At 35.9% G+C, this 19,747-nt stretch overlaps 1 long non-coding RNA gene and 1 pseudogene across 1 annotated transcript; both read left to right on the top strand.

Annotated features, from left to right (window-relative positions):
• Nucleotides 1-6,269: 6,269 nt before the first annotated feature.
• LOC130963658 (uncharacterized) lies at nucleotides 6,270-6,612 on the top strand. Its single transcript, XR_009079816.1, has 3 exons — nucleotides 6,270-6,289; nucleotides 6,367-6,438; nucleotides 6,559-6,612. It is a non-coding gene; the product is annotated as an uncharacterized LOC130963658 (long non-coding RNA).
• Nucleotides 6,613-13,665: 7,053 nt separating this feature from the next.
• LOC130973919 (uncharacterized) lies at nucleotides 13,666-17,704 on the top strand (annotated as a pseudogene).
• Nucleotides 17,705-19,747: the final 2,043 nt, after the last annotated feature.

The raw sequence follows: 19,747 nt of genomic DNA, 5'->3' as shown, positions 1-19,747 counted from the left end.
TGGACAAGAGAAGTTGTGAGATATTCCAAATTCCTCACAAAAGGATTCAAATAAATGATTTTCAAATTCAGTTCCATGGTCACTTCATATAGAAGAGATCTTTAAATCATTTTCATTTTGAATTTTCTTGCAAAAGATTTCTAAGGCCGAAAAGGCTTCATTTTTATGTGCAAGAAATAAGACCCAACCAAACCTAGAATAGTCATCCATAATTACTAAACCATAATGTTTACCACCTAGATTTTGAGTTCTTGTTGGACCAAATAAATCAATATGTAGCAATTCAAGTGGCCTTTTAGTAGAGATGTCTTCCTTTGGTTTAAATGAACTTTTTGTTTGTTTTTCCATTTGGCATGCATCACAAGTGATGTCTTTGTCAAACTTTATCAAAGGAAGACCTCTTATTAATCCTTTCTTTACAAGTTTGTTTATTTGGAACATACTTGCATAGCCCAATCTCTTGTACCATAGCCACTTTTCAGATTCTTTAAAATGAAAACAAGCTACATTTTGATCCTTTAGTTCATCAAGGGTAAGTCCATACACATTATTACAACGCTTAACAACAAAAAGTACTTCATTGGTCTTTTCATTCACCACACAGAATTCAAATCTTTTGAAAGTCACTAAATATTCTAGGTCACACAGCTGACATATACTCAAAAGATTATGTTTCAAGCCACTTACCAAAAAGACATCATCAATTAAAGTAGAGTGATTATTACCTACTTTTCTAACAGTAATTATTTTACCTTTTCCATCATCTCCAAAGGTCACAAAACTTCCATCATACTTGTTTAGTTTGATGAAGTAAGTTGACCTTCCAGTCATGTGCCTTGAACATCCACCATCTAAGTACCATATATCCCTTTTGTTCTTGGATGCTAGGTAAATCTGCATGAAAATTTCAAGTAACCTTAGGTATCCAAATTAATTTGGATCCTTTGAAGTTAATCCATCTTGGTTGCCCAAGTGCATTGAAATCACACACAACATTGTAAATTTGGTTTCCCACAATTCTTTTTTTAATGAAGCATTAGGAATATGAGTGACCAAATTTCTTACAATTTAAACAATGATTTTCTAATGCATATTTCTGAAACTGAGATGATTTATTATGCTGGAAAAGATTAAAGGAATGGAATTTTCTGGTTTTTCAAAGAGGTGCTCTTCTTTTGACAAACTGATTTTTATTGAAATTGTTCCTCTTTGCAATGTTCCAACTAGAATTTTTTGGAATATTTGGACTTTTCGAATATGAGGTTTTGTTGTAAAATGGTGAATTTTTGAAAGCAATCTCCCTATTCGAAATGTATCCCAGACCTGGCCTATTTGATGTTGTTTCGGTTTTTGAAAAAGGCTCAGTTTCACTAGTACAAAATTCATTAGATTCCCCCTCATATGTGGAAGCATTTCCAAGACCATATCTGTTGGAAGTAGATTTAGTTTTTTATGAAGATGTCACAAATTTTATAAAGGAATCATTAAAAACTGCACTTTCCTTAGTTATATAACCTAAACCAGATTTTTCAAACAATGGTCTTTGACTTGCAAGTAATTTGTCCAAGTTACTAGAACTTTGAGCAAATTTTGCTAAGTCACCATTCAGCCTCTTAACCATTTTATTTAGTCTCTCATTTTCAGCAATAAGTTCATGAGAAGGATCTACAATGTGCTTTCCTTTTAATTTTTCAAGTTCAGATTTTAGAAATCTGTTTTCTTCAATAATAATACCCAAAGCATATTCAGTTTCCTTCACCTTTTCTCTCAAAAAATTATTTTCATCTTTTAATACATCTTTCTAAATCTGCATCTATTGTACTTATCCAACAGTTTTAAGGTGTTCAGTGTAACATCATCAATTATAGCATGTAAATCATCTATAGACAAATCATAGTAATTTATCTCATCAAGATGATTATTTCCAGCCATGAAGCAGATTTTATTTTCACCTTCAAAATCTTCTTCCTCATTGGAGTCATTCTCAAGATCTTTCCAAGCTACCATGAGCATTCTCTTCTTTTCTTTCTTCCCTTTTTCCTCCTTCTTGAGCTTCGGACAGTTTAGTTTGAAATGTCCAGCCTCCTTGCAATGATGACAAGTCACCTTGCTCAATTCCATCTTGTGTTCCTTTGAGTTTGAACCCTTATACTTGTCCTTGTTCTTCATTATCCTTCTAAATCTCCTAACAAAAAATATAAGCTCATCATCTGAAATACCATCATTAGACTCACTCTCTTTTAATTCTATTTTTGACTTGAGTGCTATTCCCTTTTTCTTTGAGTCCAGGTTTGTGTGTGTAGTTTCATAGGCAAGGAGTTTTCCTCTCAGCTCATCATAGGTTATAGGACTTAGATTATTGCTCTCGACTAGGACAGTGGCAGTGGTTTCCCATTCTTTTGTGAGGCTTCTAAGGAGTTTTCTCACTAGGGTTTGTTCTGAGTAGTTTGTACCCATAGCATCAAGGTTGTTGATTATGATTGAGAATCTCTCAAACACTTCATCAATGTTTTCTCCATCCTTCATATTAAACATCTCGTACTCTTTTTACAGCATATCAATCCTCGTTTCTTTGACCTGTTTAGTGCCTTCATGTGTAACCTGGAGTTTTTTCCAAATTTCTTTGGCTGTCTTGCATCTAGACACTTTTCGGTACTCTTCAAAGCTGATAGCACAGTGAAGAAGGTAGCTTTAGCATTCAGCTCCATCTTCTTCTTGTCGTCTTCATTCCATTTAGCTTCTTCTTTTGGAGTCACCACTCCATCAGCACTTGTTTTATTGGAATCTTGGAACCGCTCACAACAATCTTTCATATGTTGTAGTCAATGGATTGGATGAAGATTCTCATCCTCTCTTTCCAGTAGGCATAGTTTTTTCCGTTAAAGAAAGGAGGCCTGTTGTTTGACTGGCCTTCAGTGAGGGTGTAGGCAACTATGGTTGTGCCCAAATTGTTCGCCATTGGATCTTTGCTCCAAGCGGTGAAGCTTGATTCTTGAGACCTTAGCTCCTGATACCAATTGAAGGTTGTAGAAGGCTTAGAGAAGGGGGCTGAATCTATGACCTTCTTTTACTTTAATGAAATAAACCTTTTAAAACAAACTTGTAATTTGAATCTCTTTGAATTCAGCAGCGGAAAATTTATGAGACAATTTCATTTTGTCTCATGAATATCAGAAAACAGAACAGAGCAATGAAGAGAGAAGCTGACACCATCATGTATCCAAGTTTGGTTGCCTTGTGCAATGCAACCTACGTCCAGTCTCTACCACAACAGTAGTGGAATTTCCACTATAGTTAAAGTATTACATACACCAATTCCACAGGATTGACACAATCCTTTCACACTCAAGTTCTGACCTAACTTGACTTGGTTATGCTAATACCTAACTCTTCACTCTTAGTGCTAACCCAACTAAGAAAAAGATACCTCACAGGTACAAGATACAAGACACAGATTTACCTAAAGAAATCTGAAATAACTCTAAGCTTTTTTCTCAAGTATATCACTCAGGCTCTTTCACTCATTGGCTTTTATTTGAGCTCTCTCATCATGTCTTTTCACTCAAGAAATTACAGAAAGATAAACATTAAAAAGAAAATTATAATCTGTAAAACATGAAGGAGATTAATGCTTCAACAGCCTCTATGCTATGTGATGAACCAGATTAGCTAGCCTCTGATTTAGTTCCTTATTCTGGCGGAATGTCCTTTTGACTAGGAAGTATTGTCCAAGTTGATGAACTTCTTCAGATAACACTTCTCAGAACAAAACCTCAATACACTGGTTATCTCTCCTTACTTCAGAATGATGAGAAATCTTCTTTTGTATCTCCTTGCATGTTGCTGAGTTGCTCTCCTCTGAGTCCACTCCTCCAGCTGTGTGCTTCACCATCATATCCTTTCACTTTCTTCCATTTACCTCCAAAAATAGAATGCTAGAATAGACCCTTTTTGCTTGACCGAAAGCCTTAGATAAGCAAAGATAAAAGTTTCAAAGGTAAACTTGAATCTGAACCATTGAGCAAGTGCTTTGTTCTCAAGAAATAATTTTTAGCCTTTGATTCATAGTAGTGATTATTAGAGAACACTTTTTCCATTTATCCAAAAATGGTAAAGCAGAAGAATTGAGATGAAGTAAAGAAAGTAAGTTGCATGCAAATGGAAATAAATCACCTTTTAATTTCTGACTTAGTTTAATATGGATTGATTGGGTGATTAGACATTTGCTTTCTGAATAAGCTTTTTCTTTCTTTCTTCTCTGTTGAAATGAGTAGGAAGGATGAAGCTCTCTTTCTTGTGTTTTGTTGCTGACCGAAGCAATAAGAGAGAGTGAAGACTTCAATCTTGTAGAGAAGCTTGGTAGAATTAACTTGGGCTTGGGTTAGATATGTTTCCATTCAGCCCAACTGATTCTATTGCTTATCAACCTTAGGCTTTTAGTGATTTGTAGCCCACTTTGTTTCTAGTTTGATTTTCTTTCTATTAGGCTGCTGCAATATTCTTTCTTTGTTCTAAATTAATTTGGGCTTTATTTATAAGTGTACTACACTATGAAAGCTTAAGATATTTGTTCCATTTATTTGGGCTGTAGCTATATATTGATTTTTGGCCTGCATCACTCAACCAAAATAATCAAAACTAATTGGGTAATTAGCCCAATAATCTAATATTTGTCATCATCAATTATTTGGATGAATTTTGGATTTGTTGATCATAAAAAAATCTCTAATATTAATTTTTGAAAAAACAATGTTACATGATCAACAAATATTATTATTCTTTGCCAGCACTTAGCCGCAATAATTTGTACCCATATTTACTGACGTTTTGCATACATGAAGTATATAATTTGCACTTATATTTATTAGAGTTTTGCAAATATGAATCAATACATTTTGCACCCATGAATCAATACAATTTGTATTCACGTTTTTCAGAATTTACATATAAATTTTTAAAATGGCAACTTGGTGTTTATGCTAGTCAATGATGGCCAAAAATACTAAAAGATGCTGACTTTCAAGAATTCTCTATTTGAAATAGGCAATTTTTCTACATGCATAATTCTTCACTACTTTAATAGTTCTGTGGTTTGAGAATTTTGCGCACTTGTATAATGTCAGGAATATCTTATGAAAAAGTATGAGGAGCCAATATTCTTATTGTACAATGTATACAATGGAGTTTAATTAAAATTAAAATTAAATTATGGGTACAATCATTAATTATAAAGATTTTCTAATTTGAATTTCAAAAAAAATTAGGATGCAGTTATTTGAAAACAAAAATCACGACCATCTCTCTCTCAACGGTGAGGAGTCTGAGGACAGACCAAAAACGCAGACCCTCTCACTGGCGGTAGTAACTCATCTTCTTCTTGGCTCGTATGTTATCACCGGAAGTCGTTCCGTCTGACGTCAAAATCCGCACCGGTGAACACCCAGCAGTGCATTCTGATCGTGTGGCTCGTTCTGGCGGCACCGCATCAACTCCACCTGCGATGACTCCGTCGCAGCCGGCGTGTACCTTCCCCTGTCTATTGACGGTACAAAATAAAGGAGTATACGTCCATCACCGTGTGGTAGTTCGTAGATGGGGTGCAATTGCCGTGTCATGTTCCATCCTCCGTTGCTATTCATAATTCATCGAAATCGCATGAAAACGCTCCCGACCATTTTGTCACCGACGGTGAATAGTCTAATAAGGTGAGAATGGTTTGTTGAATCAGTGATAATGAATGGTTATTTCCATAAGATTTAGATGTTCATCATTAGTGCAAGTGGAGTGTTTTATTGTATGTTAATTGATTACTTGGATGGAACATGATATTCTTCAATTAACCATATTTGTATTGGTTTTAAATTCATGGTGCGGAGTAATTTTATAATATAAAAACAGTTTAATCATTAGTCCTTATGATTTTTACATTTTAGGTTCTTAGTACTAAAAAATGGTTCAAGTATATCTATTGTTTAATTTTGCACACATGCATTATTCTTAAATTGTAATTAACAGGTGATACGTATGAAGAAAATGGGGATGTAGCCTGTGATGGATACCACAAATATAAGGTGGATAGACATGGCCCTAGCTTCAATTTATATTCCTTTGCCTGCTATTCTGATAATGCATTGCTTGTAGTTCACCTGTTTGTTGAAAGTTCTGAAAAAAGTTTTAACAATTTAATTGTTTCTTTGGGAATATATAATGCAGGAAGATGTGAAGCTCATGGTGGAAACAGGCCTTGAAGCCTATAGATTCTCCATTTTTTGGTCAAGATTGATTCCAAGTATATAAGACTCAAAGTTGTCTTTATTAAAGGCTTTTTTGAATGCATTTAAAAGTTGTGATTTTCTTTGTTCTCAGATGGTAGAGGACCTATCAATCCCAAGGCATTAGAGTTCTACAACAATCTTATCAATGAACTGATCAGCAATGGTTTCATATGAATTTCTTAATTTATGTAGAACCATACTTTGAAAATTACTTCCAGAACAGAACAAAGTTGTAGTCAGTTCTGATTCTTAAACTGATTTATCCATTTTGTGCCTTGAGTAGGAATCCAACCACATGTGACACTAAACAACTTTGATTTTCCACAAGCACTTGAAGATGAATATGGAGGATGGATTAGTCCTCAAATGATGTATTTTTTGATCTCTTGCACTGTAATGTTGTTAGCATTAGTTCATGAAACTGATACTGAATTAATTACTTTATGCGAAATGATGTAAATCCTCTAGTTCACTTTATTTTCCTTATTGTTATTATCATCTTGCTTAGCTTCTTCATATGATCATAGGCCTTTCACATTCATATGCATGTAAAAACTATGGCTATTCAAATGTGATTTAGCAAATCATATGCATAAAAAAATACTAATGGATAATACTATAATATCAGACCTTTAATTTTTTCACAGAAAAAGTGTATATTTTACTTCAAATCTTACTTTGTATTTTTTTTTCTAAAACTACTTGGAAGTCTCTATAATTTTACTTAATTTTAATTTGTCTCTATTATTCTTCGCTTCCTAAATGTATGTAATAAATGTTATTTATGATTTAACTGACTATCGTGGTTTGCAAAAGGTTTTTTTTTAAACACGTTCATTTAGTGGGTATCTGAAGGTCCAACTGGATGTTCATTTTTGTATGATTTTAGATGTTCACTTTTCTCATATAACTGGATGTTCATAATCACAGTACAAGAGATTGTTAGGTTTCAGATTCATCCCCAAGTTCATTGTTGCATCTGTTAAAAAAGAATCACATTAACTTGGCCCAAAGTCAAATTTCATGAGGGCAATGCTTAACCAATTCAAGTCATTCATCCTTGGAAAACAAAAAATATATATCCTTGAATACAGACAAAATTAAACAAATATTCGTAGTAGTGAACTGGATGTTCATTTCTGTATGATTTTCGATGTTCACTTTTCACATATAACTAGATGTTCACAATCACAGTACAAGAGATTGTTAGGTTTCAGATTCATCCCCAAGTTTACTATTGCATCTGTTCAAAAAGAATCACATTAACTTGGCACAAGGTCAAATTTCATGAGGGCAATGCTTGACCAATTCAAGTCATTCATCCTTGGAAAACAAAAAATTTGAATAAAGTCATAATTAAACAAATGTTCGTAGTAGTAACTATTCAGAGATTGGTTTGTCTTTGCTAAGTCTGGTGTAGTTGCTGTTTTCAACTAGCTGTATTATTGCAAGTACTAATTAATTAAAGGAAAAGAAATAAAATAAAATCCCCTCATTTATAACACTCGACTCTCATTCTACCCTCAATTTCGACAACAATCCAAGATACTCTCAAAATCAATTCCAGGAGCATTTAACAATAAAAAAATGCTCGAATAATATATATAGTGACATAAAAAATTCAAAAACGATCACTCAATTGTTAATGGCATCAATCTCCGCTAACTTATCCTTCTCATTATGTCGTTCCAAATGGCTAAATAAATTGTTAATGTAGCAGGGTGAGCATCGCGTCTCAACTAGTTTCTGTTGGCAAAACAAAAAAGGATCAGCATATTTTCATAAAAAATAACCAACTATGTTCATTTATTCATGTAATCAATGGGATACCTTTTTACCCATCTGAGTGTGTCGTCGGCCGGTTTAGGGATTGGTTTGGTTGAGCACGGTGATAATTTACACACACAATATTCAGCCGGCAATCTGAGTCGTAAAATCTTACAAAAGAAGCCGGTAAACTGCAGCCAAATAACGTAAATAATAGCATTATACTACATTGCAATTGATGTAAACTTAATCATTGGACGCTATATGGAACGACAATATCATACTTATGTATCCAGACGAATAAAAAAATATTGGACACAAAGATTATAGTATTTTTCATATAAAGAAAATCTTGGGTAGCAGAAGTATAGTAGAATACAAAACCCTGCTAACTTAGATGCTTGAGACAATCTTGTGCATAATTCAATCTGGTAAAATTCCACCAATCCAACAAAGAAATGGTAGTATTAGCTTTACTTTTATAAAAAAAATTGTTTACTAATTAAGTTTGTTGAATAGTAATCACTTCAGTTCAGCCCAATTCAAGTTCATCACGCTTCTTTCATGTTCCCTACCATTTTAGTCTTAACATTCACATTAATGATGGGTTGATTCATCATCATCTACACAAAGGTATGATATCTTCATATATTAGAGTAAAGTAGTTAACAAAATAGTGCAGAATCTTATTAGTCTTAAATTGACCTGGAATGAATAAAATATGTAGGTGCATGTACTAGCATAAAGAAGCACTAGTTCTTCTGCATAAAACTAGAAAATTCATATTAAAAAAGAGTGAGTTAGGTATCTATGCAAAATAGTTTATTTTATGTAAATAATATCATCTTCTATAATGTAAAAACAAGGACACAAATGGCCTAAGAAGCATATACGAATGGTTAAATAGCAGGTTCTCTTCCAAGTGTAATCATGATAATCAGTTGAATTATGGGTTAATATATTGCTTTAATTAAAACATATAATAGAAAATGAGTTCATTTAGGAAAACATTGGACACAAAGATTATAGCATGTTTCATATAAAGATCAAACCTCACAATTTGCCCTTTGTCAGCATCTATAAATGAGATAAAAAGCTATAACAACAGCATACCACACTAGTTGCACCTCAAGTGCACCAAACTTTTCCTTAGTTCCATACAGCATCTAATACCTTGTTAGAGTGTCCTAAATGCAATTTTGTCGTCCGGATTTAAAAATCTAACGCTCCAAGCCTGTTATGAAAATTATTTTAACCTTATTACAAATCAATAACAACAGTTTCAGCTAATTCTTTGGTTGCAGTGGCACTAGGAACACATCACTAATTAGAAATTGATGACACTAGAAAAAAATTTGAAGAATGACCATCCAATATACTATTAAAGTAACCATCCAACATTCTATTAAAGTAACCATCCAACAAATATCAACACATTTTCAACAATGCTCAGCCTGTATACGTCACGTTGCATGCACATGGTCCACACGGAAAGGGACAAAAAAGATTTAATTTTGACTGCTATACAAACACGATCCCAAATATTTCCGACCTTTCCCGCGCCAAAATTAAATCAACAAGCATATCAAGATCATAAACTAACTACATACTCCAAAGTCTCTGCGATAATAATCAGCAACCACTACTTTTTCACCATGGGTCATAAGTGATTTAATCAACAAAATATATTTACATTCAAACATGCAACAGCGATTACCAATCCAAAAATGAACAACAAAACCCACTTAAATTGGATGGATATGATTCTTCTAGAGATGATGTTTTTTGTGTTTTCGGTGAACGGTGTGTTGACGAGCAGGTGGGTGTTTTTTCTCGGGTCGGCTGCTCCGTTGATAGGAGAGGAAAGCGCCCACACGATGAGAACTCTGATGCTGCTCGGTTCGTGGATGAGCGCTCCTTGGTTGCCTTCCTGGTCGGCGGCGTCGCCCCCAGCGACTCCGTTGCAGATACGGCGGGATGTTCAGGACCAAGAGGGCGCCATCCTTGATGCCAACGATGAGGATTAATGGGTTGATGGGTGTCCTTCCTCGGTTGCAAAAGGGTTTTGGTGTGTGCAAAGATTAGAAGGGTTTGGGTTCTGCGCCGTTACAGGTGTGTGCAAATATTGGGAGGGTTTGGGTGTGGGGTGGGGGGGTTGGAAAAAAATGGTAAGCAAAAGGGTTGAGTGATTTTGGGAAAAAGTGTAAATATGAGAAATTGGGTGGTATGTTAAACTAAACAGCCATAATAGGATTAGGGTTATTAATTGGTTAATTCTTTCTATTAATATTAATTGGGCCTAATAAACAGCCCATTGTATACATTGTATACATATCTTATTGTCTCCCTAGCGGTGCTCATATCTTATTTATCTAGAGAGCAAGAAAGGGAAGCAGAAAAACAAATTCAGTAAATGGCGTGATGGATTATTACAGGAGCAAAGTCAAGAAGAACAAATTAATATTATACATTGAAAATTTCAGGTCATCAAAAAAACTTTCAAGATTTGTCATATTATCTCTGTATTTTTTTTTTCTCTATTTGCCTTAAAATTGTGATGCGTGTTCTAAATCGCCAATGATATTTGGAAGCGAATTACTTTTTCCACACTATAAGGCAATGGTCATGTTAACCGACTGAATTTTGATTACTACTAAATGAAAACTTGAAATGACCTTGTATTAGTATAGAATCTTTAGATAGCTAAACATGTTCTTGAATCAAAGCTTAATCCTCAATTAAACATTTGAAGGATAACACGTTTATGAACTATTGTGTTATTAGCATAAAATTTGCCATCTTTGGATGGCTAAACGTGTTCTTGAAACAAAGCTAATCTCAATTAATAAACACTTGAAGGATAACAATGGGACTTCTGAAGAGTTTGTCACCTCTATTAGCAAGTACTTTCCGCACATTGTTGACACCAAAATACTCTTCAACAATAATCATGTGCTCCAAGAAAGGATGAAAAGGTCAAGAAAATCACTGGACTCTGCATTTTCTGAAGGTTCCAACGGCAGTGATCTTGATTCACCCGCACATGTGAAGGTGAATGTTGAAGTTAATGATTTGAGTTTCATTTCTGCATTATCTCTATAAATCATGAATGGTAATGTCTAAGTGGTTAAGAAGATGGTGTTATCTGCATAATATAAGGTTATTCTCCACATGTATTCAATGGGGCAGCAAATCACTGACTCATACTATGAAATGGAGGTTATGCACAATTTCTAGTTTGCATTTTATTGATAGTGGCCGGAGATTATGTTTTATCACCTAAAAGAGAGAGAGAAAAAAAAAGAACAGTAAAAACAGTGGAGTTTATGTACAACTTGTAGTTTGCATGTGATTGAGTCATATATTTTTGGCAATTTCCATGAATGACTCAAATCTTTTCCCTTTTTTGTCCTCCTTTTGATTTCTTTCTTTTCTGATATCTGACTCCAGCAAAGCAGCAATCTCTAAATTACCCTTCTCTTTTGTTTTTGACAATAATGTACTGTTGTCCAAGCTAAGACTAATCCGTCACGGATCTGAGCTCCATTTAAGAGTCTGCTGCTGGCTAATGGGTTGCTACATGCACAAGGCGGGATTCGAACCCCCAACACTTGTTTAAGTGGACGAATGAGCTAACCACTTTGTCAACCCAAGTTGGTTTTCTTCCGAATTTCTATAACTGTTTGGAGTTCATCCTCTTACATTGTATTTTAAGAGAAATACTAAGGCAATCAGAATTTCTTATTTTTAGCTATTATTTAGTCATTAACTTAATTTTTTTAATATAGTTTCTTTAGTTTAATAATCTAACAACATACTTTATCTCACATTTTTAAACATTAATAATAAAAAATAATAAATTCTAATATCCTCTAATTTTTTTATTTATTTAAGGTATTATTTTAGTATTTATTTTAATAATAGAATTTTCGTATTTTTTTTAGAATTGAATGTAAGCATTTTAGCTGAATCAGTGTATATCGCAACTCTTAATTTTTATATTTCATATATTTTTTATTTATTTTAGTTAAGAGGTTCATTTTTATTATTATCTTAAATTCTGTCTAGATATCTTTGATTCGCATTTAACTTATCTAAAGTCTTTTAAGGATCTTAGAATAATTATATAAAGTATATCTCAAAAGGTGTTTATAAAAATATTTAAGCTTGTTATTTAAAATAAATTTTTTTAAAATAACAATATTTTATTCTGTCAATAAAAAAAAATAATTTTCAACCTCAAAAATTAGTTTAAATCAAGTAGCAAGAACGATCTCTTGAATTATGTGTTAACAAATAGTTCAACTCCTTAAACCAAATTTCTAATACAAACATACAAAGTGGAAATTCCACTTAAAATCAAGTCTTAATTACATTCAAAATGTCTATTTATCGTAAATTTAATAGTATAAATACTCAATTCAAATACAAAGAGAAGATATCAAAAAATATTGTGATAAAGATGGATGACCACATATGTCTTAGGTGGCTATCTTTTTTAATACTAAAAGAATCACTTTACAAGACAAAATCTAATAAATGAAGGTTAAAAATGAAGACACTTTGCATGTATAAATAGAAGGCAGATTGTCACGATAAATTTTTAGAAGGTTAGATTTAACAGTGTTTGTATAGTTTTCTGGAGTGTTTGAGAATACTCTAGATGGTTTTGGAACGTTCTAGAATGTCCTAGAAGTTCCTGGAATATCCTAGAAGGTTCTAGAAGACTCTAGAAGATCATAGAATATTCTAGAAGAGTGTGGATTGATATAAAAGTATGAAGAGTTGTATGGAACAATCTAGAAGTATTTAGAAAGTAGTGGTAGGATAGATATTTATAAAGAAGGTTCTAGATGATTAATCTAGACCATTGATTAGATTTAATTCTAACCATCCATTGAGGAGGTGGATGGCTATAAATAGGAGGTAAGAGTTAGTGTGAGGGTGTGTGAATCATTTGTAACAAACACTTGAACAATAAAGTGTTCTTTCTACCAAACTTCCTTTCTCTTGTGTTCTCTTGTGTTCTTAACTTTCTTGCTAAGTATTGAAGGTTAGGCTGACTTGGTCTTAACTCAAGAGGTTGAGTAAGTCCGAGTGCCGGCACAGTAGCGTTGGAGTGTGTCCAAGGCCGTGACAACTTAGTATCCGAGCAAGGTTCGAGAGGGAGCACAAGTGGTTTGTGAGAATAGCTTCTAATATCACCATGGAGCATGTTGAGTCTCAAAAGGAAAGGGATGCTATTCCTTCTCAATGGGGAGGCAAGAAGATCCGTTCTTCAAGTGAGCCTAGAGGTAAGGACTCTAACTTCTTAGAAGAAAGAGTTTCTATGTTAGAAAATGTTCTATCCTCTATGGATGAGCACTTCCAAAGGATAGAACATGACAAAGAGACCCTCGAGGCTCACGTGTTGGGAGAATTAGATGCTTTCAAAGAAAGCATGCTCCAAATCGAAGAGAAGCTTGAGAATTTCTTGAAACTATTTGAGGAAGTTCGAGTTTGGTTCGATGAGGCAAAATCTCGACCAACCATTATATGGGAGATGACAAAGATTGATCTCCCAAAGCCAAAGGAGTTCAAGGGCGTGAGGGACGCTCGAGAGGTGGAGAACTTCCTATGGTAAATGGAGAGGTACTTTGAAGGCCAAGGGGTGGTCGAAGAAGCAATAAAGGTACGCACTGCAGCTCTCTATCTTTCTGATAATGCTACTTTGTGGTGGAGGAGAAAGAGCGTAGATATGGAGAAGGATACTTGCAACATAACCACATGGGAAGATTTCAAAAGGGAGTTGAAAAGACAATTCTTCCCTGAGAATGTGGTTTATGAAGCAAGGAAGAAGTTGAGGGAGTTGAAGCACAAGAGTACGATTAGCGACTATGTAAAGGAGTTCACTACTCTCACACTTCAAATCCCCAACTTAGCATCAGAGGATGCATTGTTCTTCTTCATTGATGGACTCCAACCTTGGGCAAAGCAAGAACTACAAAGAAGGAATGTTAAGGATGTCGATGAGGCCATCGTGGTGGCCGAATCACTCACTGAGTATCATAGGGGAGACTCTAAACCCAAGTCTTCTTCCAAGCCTAGTTCTACTAAAAGTGGGGGAGACAAGGGGAAGAGTTTCTCAACCAAGAAGGAAGGAAAATACTCTTCAAAGAAAGAGTACGAGGAAAAGAAGAAGGCTTTCGTACCTAAAGGAGGATGCTTCGTGTGCAAGGGACCACACCAAATGAAGGACTGTCCCAAGTTAAGGACTCTGGCATCTATCGCCGAGAAACGAGAGGCCCAAACTCAAGTAACTGAGTGTGTTGGATCCATCCAACACATAAATACTGTGAAGAGCAAAGAGGCAAGCACTGCAGAAAAGAAAGGCTTGATGTATGTCAAAGCCTTTATCAATGAAAAACCTATCATGGCTATGATCTACACTGGTGCTACACACAATTTCATCACGCCTGATGAAGCAAAGAGGCTTGGGTTGAAGATCACCGAAAAGAATGGTTGGTTCAAACCCGTGAACACCAAGGGTGAACCCCTTAAGGGAGTAGCAAAAGGGGTTGAGATGACTCTTGGTTCTTGGAAGGGCCTTGTAGATTTCTCAGTAGCACCCATGGATGATTTTAAAATAGTCATCGGGCTCGATTTGCAAAGGAAGGCAAATATAATACCTATGCCATATTACGACGTAGTATGCGTCATGGAGAAAGGGTCTCTATGCATGGTCCCTACAGTCTCTAAAGTTGGAGGACCACCGATACTCTCTGCTATGCAACTCAAGAAAGGGTTCAAGAAGGGAGAGATTACATATTTGGCTCTATTACAAGAGGAGTCAACATTTGAAAGAGAAGACGTTCCTCCCAAAATCAATGAAGTCCTTGAAGAAAATAAGGATGTGATGCCTCCCGAGTTGCCAAAATAACTACCACCTAGGAGGAAGGTGGACCACAAGATTGAATTGGAGTCAGGAGCAAAGCCGCCCGCCTCAACACCTTATAGGATGGCACCAAGCAACTCAAGGATTTGCTAGATGCTAGATTCATCCGTCCATCAAAGGCACCTTATGGCGCACCCGTTTTGTTCCAAAAGAAGCATGATGGTTCATTGAGACTATGCATCGACTATCGAGCACTGAACAAGGTAACCATCAAGAACAAATACCCCATTCCTTTGATAGACGATTTGTTTGATCAACTTGGTAGAGCCAAGTGGTTCTCAAAGCTAGATTTGAGGTCAGGATATCACCAAGTGAGAATTGCTGATGGTGATGAGCCTAAGACCACGTGTGTCACGAGGTATGGATCGTATGAGTGGTTGGTAATGCCTTTTGGCTTGACCAATGCTCCTGCGACCTTCTGTACCTTGATGAACGAGATCTTTCGACCTTACCTTGATCGGTTTGTAGTGGTCTACTTGGATGACATTGTTGTCTATAGCAATACTTTGGAGGAACATCTAGAACACTTATGAACCGTGTTCAAGATCTTGCGAGAGAATAACCTATATGTGAAGAAGGAAAAGTGTTCCTTTGCAAGGGACGAAATCCACTTCTTGGGACACATCATTAAAGGTGGAACTCTCTGCATGGATCAAGGAAAGGTGAAGGCTATCAAAGAGTGGGAGCCGCCAAACAAGGTATCTGAATTGAGGTCATTCCTTGGGTTGGCCAATTACTATCAGAGGTTTATCAAGGGATACTCCGCCAAGGCTGCACCATTAACTGATCTTCTCAAGAAGAATCACAGTTGGGAATGGTCAAAGGAGTGTCAAAATTCCTTTGATGAGTTGAAGGCTGCTATCACAGAAGGTCCAGTACTAGCACTACCCGACTACTCAAAGGTATTTGAAGTCCACACTGATGCTTCTGACTATGCCATTGGAGGGGTTCTAATGCAAGAAGGACATCCGATTGCCTTTGAGAGTCGCAAGTTGAATGATACAGAGAGGCGATACACCGTCCAAAAGAAGGAGATGACCACGGTAGTGCATTGTTTGAGAACTTGGTGTCACTACTTGCTTGGTTCACACTTTATCGTCAAGACAGACAATGTGGCTACAAGTTACTTCTAAACTCAAAAGAAGTTGAACCCCAAACAAGCTAGGTGGCAGGACTTCCTGGCTGAGTTTGATTTTGAGTTTGAATACAAGTCAGGCAAGATTAATGTGGTAGCAGATGTGCTGAGTCACAAGGCTGAATTGGCGGCCATTTCTATGGTTGAAGAAGATATTGTGCACACCATCAAGGAAGGGTTGCATCACGATCCATTAGCCAAGAAGTTGGTGGAGTTGGCTAGAGAAGGTAAGACCAAAAGATTTTGGCTAGAAAATGACCTTCTCTACACTAAAGGGAGAAGACTATACGTCCCTAAATGGGAAAATCTAAGAAGAAAATTAGTGAGAGAATGCCACGACACCAAGTGGGCTGGTCACCAAGGTCAGTGAAGGACCTTGGCACTCATTGAATCTTCTTATTATTGGCCTCAAATGAGAGATGAAGTAGAGAGCTATGTGAAGACTTGTCTTGTGTGCCAACAAGATAAGATTGAAAACAAGACACCAAGCGGGTTGTTGGAACCTCTGCCTCCATCAGAGCGACCGTGGGAAAGTGTCTCTCTAGATTTCATTTCTGCCTTACCGAAGTCTGAGGGTTTGGATCTATTCTCGTGGTATGGATCGATTTTCGAAGTATGCTACCTTTATACCCGCCTCTACTGACTGCACTGCAGAGGAGGCAACACGACTATTCTTCAAGAATGTGGTGAAATATTGGGGATTGCCTAAGAGCATCATTAGTGATCGAGATCCACGCTTCACAGGACGACTATGGACAGAGCTGTTCAAACTCCTTGGTCGAGCTTCATTTTTCAACAAGCTTCCATCCTCAAACCGATGGGCAGACTGAGAGAGTGAATGCCTTACTCGAGTGTTACTTGAGGCATTTTGTAAGCGCTAATCAGAAAGATTGGACAAAACTCCTCGACATTGCTCAGTTCTCATATAATTTGCAAAGGAGTGAGTCTATAGGGAAGAGTCTGTTCGAGATTGTGACTGGACAACAACCACTTACACCTCACTCTCTTCCCTCCCCTTACTCAGGGAAGAGCCCTGGAGCTTATCATATGATTAAGTCTTGGAAAGAACAAGCAGATGTCACTCGTTCTTACCTCGACAAAGCTGCAAAGAGGATGAAGAAATGGGCAGATAAGAAGAGGAGGCATGCAAGCTATCAAGTGGGAGACAAGGTAATGATCAAACTTCTTCCACAACAATTCAAAGCCTTTCGCAAGGTTCATAAAGGCTTAATCCGTAAATGTGAAGGGCCATTTGAGATCATTGGACGTGTTGGGGAAGTTGCTTACAAAGTACAACTCCCTCCCTCTATGAAGATCCACCCGGTCTTCCATGTGAGTATGCTTAAACCATATCACGAAGATCAAGATGAACCGAGTAGAGGTGATTCGAGTCATGCTCCGCCTGTGGTGATTAGATCCTTTGATAAAGAAATCAAAGAGATCTTAGCTAATCGCGTCGTGCGACGAAGAGGAGTACCACCAAGTATCCAATACTTGATCAAGTGGAAAGGACTTCCGATAACTGAAGCTAGTTGGGAAGCTCGTGAAGATCTGTGGCAATTCCAAGAACACCTAGAGCGCTATCATGAATAGAACGCGACGAGGACGTCTGCGCATTAGGTGGGGGAGAATGTCACGGTAAATTTTTAGAAGGTTAGATTTACAGTGTTTGTATAGTTTTCTGGAGTGTTTGAGAATACTCTAGATGGTTCTGGAACGTTCTAGAATGTTCTAGAAGTTCTTGGAATACCCTAGAAGGTTCTAGAAGACTTTAGAAGATCATAGAATATTCTAGAAGAGTGTGGATTGATATAAAAGTATGAAGAGTTGTATGGAACAATCTAGATGTATTTAGAAAGTAGTGGTAGGATAGATATTTATAAAGAAGGTTCTAGATGATTAATCTAGACCATTGATTAGATTTAATCCTAACCATCCATTGAGGAGGTGGATGGCTATAAATAGGAGGTAAGAGTTAGTGTGAGGGTGTGTGAATCATTTGTAACAAACACTTGAGCAATAAAGTGTTCTTTCCACCAAGCTTCCTTTCTCTTGTGTTCTCTTGTGTTCTTAGCTTTCTTGCTAAGTATTGAAGGTTAGGCTGACTTGGTCTTAGCTCAAGAGGTTGAGTAAGTCCGAGTGCTGGCATGGTAGCGTTGGAGTGTGTCCAAGGCCGTGACAAGATGCTATTCACATACATCAATATCAATCAATAACAATATTCTCTCTCTTTATACTCTTCTCTCTCTTCACATACGATACTACTTATATATATATATATATATATATATATATATATATATATATATATATATATATATATATATATATATATCACTTCTATTATATCAAGATAATTATATTGGTGAACATTAATACTAGCTTTTATATTTCTCTATCTTATATTTATATCTTCCTTATTTATTTATTTTACAACAAAAAATACAATACCAATCTTCTCTAATAAAAAAGTGACTAATAATTTGGAATACAAAATAAATGTAGAGATACAACATATGAAAAACAATTTTTTTTCTAACACGGACTATATTATTTAACTTCTATCGTATAAAACTAGACTAACCGAATCACTTATTTTTACTAATTCATAGATAATAAAATTATATTGCAAAGACAGCAATTTGTGGTATTATCAACTTATATATAGTTTATGAGGTGTAAGTTAACACTCTCAAAATTAAAAACTTTGATCAAATAACTTTGTTTTGACCTTTAAATATGATCGAATTTTGTAACTAATACATTTTTTAGTAATATCTATATTTATCAACTTACGTAGTCGTTTTAGACAAATCAAAACTGGTTTTGATTTCTTCACATCGCATACAAACGAACGTTTGCAGTGAGAGGCTATATTTTAAATTCAAATAACAAAATTGTTGGCGGTGTTATGTGAATTTGTGAGTAATAGTGCGGCTGCAAAAGTAAAGGGAGTGGAAATATTGGCTCAGTGTATTTTCGTTGGAGGAATTGGTGATCAAAACTGCAATTATAACCATGTATTAGTTATATCTAGTGAGGACTTGTACAATAAATAGGGCACCTCCCCAAAATCCAACTAAGCAGAGAAGCAATTCATAGCTTTTGTGAATGAGTGCAATACTGTAGAATGTATAGTAAAAAATAGATATTGTGAATGAGTGGAAGAAAATATAAAATTTCCATGCCTGTGATGGTTTATTTTATTGTGTATGAGTGAAATATGTTAATTTATTACACCACTTTCTGAAATAGAACTTTGTCAGCGTGAGACAAAATGGTCTGAGAGTCAAAATATGCAACATAGTAAAAACTCTTGGCCACCAAGAAGAATGAGCTCTTAATGCCATCTTGGGAATTTTGGAGCACTACTTGCACAAACTCTTGCATTTCTGAATTTTTTTTTTTTTTGCACCAGGGTCTCTATTAGGCCGGAAACCCAATAACTAATTGGGTACTGCAAAGGCACAAAGTGGGCGACCCTCCCAACCAAGCAAGCTCCATTCCCATCCTCCAATGAGTATCGAACCCAAAAGAGATGGTTAAAGGACACACACCCCTCATTCATCTGTGCCAACTTGCGTTGGTTGCATTTCTGATTCTATTTCTGGCGTAGTAGTGGTTTTGGCAATATTT

This window comes from Arachis stenosperma, chromosome 1, assembly GCF_014773155.1.
Source record: "Arachis stenosperma cultivar V10309 chromosome 1, arast.V10309.gnm1.PFL2, whole genome shotgun sequence".
In the NCBI taxonomy this organism is placed as follows: domain Eukaryota; kingdom Viridiplantae; phylum Streptophyta; class Magnoliopsida; order Fabales; family Fabaceae; genus Arachis; species Arachis stenosperma.
The sequence above is the reverse complement of the archived record's forward strand: the minus strand, read 5'-3'. Positions and strand labels throughout refer to the sequence as shown.